Source organism: Jaculus jaculus, chromosome 7 (assembly GCF_020740685.1).
Source record: "Jaculus jaculus isolate mJacJac1 chromosome 7, mJacJac1.mat.Y.cur, whole genome shotgun sequence".
NCBI lineage: Eukaryota > Metazoa > Chordata > Mammalia > Rodentia > Dipodidae > Jaculus > Jaculus jaculus.
The window spans coordinates 1216850-1217213 of NC_059108.1; positions in this window are offsets into that span (position 1 = coordinate 1216850).

Here is a 364-nt window from a genome sequence, read left to right on the forward strand (position 1 = left end):
CGCCCTCCCCCCGCGGTGATTCATCCCGCCCCCTCCTCCCTCCCCCGTCCTCCCTCCCGGGTCGCCGCCGCCGCTGCAGTGCGCAGGAGTCCGCGGTCCGCGCCCAGCTCGAGCCCGAGCGCAGCCGCAGCCGGAGCCGGAGCGGGCCGGGGCTACCGCGGCCAGCGGATGCACGCCGCTCCGCGCCCCAGCGCAGCAGTCCGAGCCGCGGCCGCCGCCCTCGCGGCGGGGATGCCCGCTCGCCGGGCCCCGGGGCTGGGCCCCCGGCGGTAACCGGAGCGGGGGGGCTGGGCCCCCCCTCCCAGCCGCAGCTGCTGCGCCCGCGCGCGCCGGGGCCAGTCGTCGCCGGGCCCGCCGCCTGTCG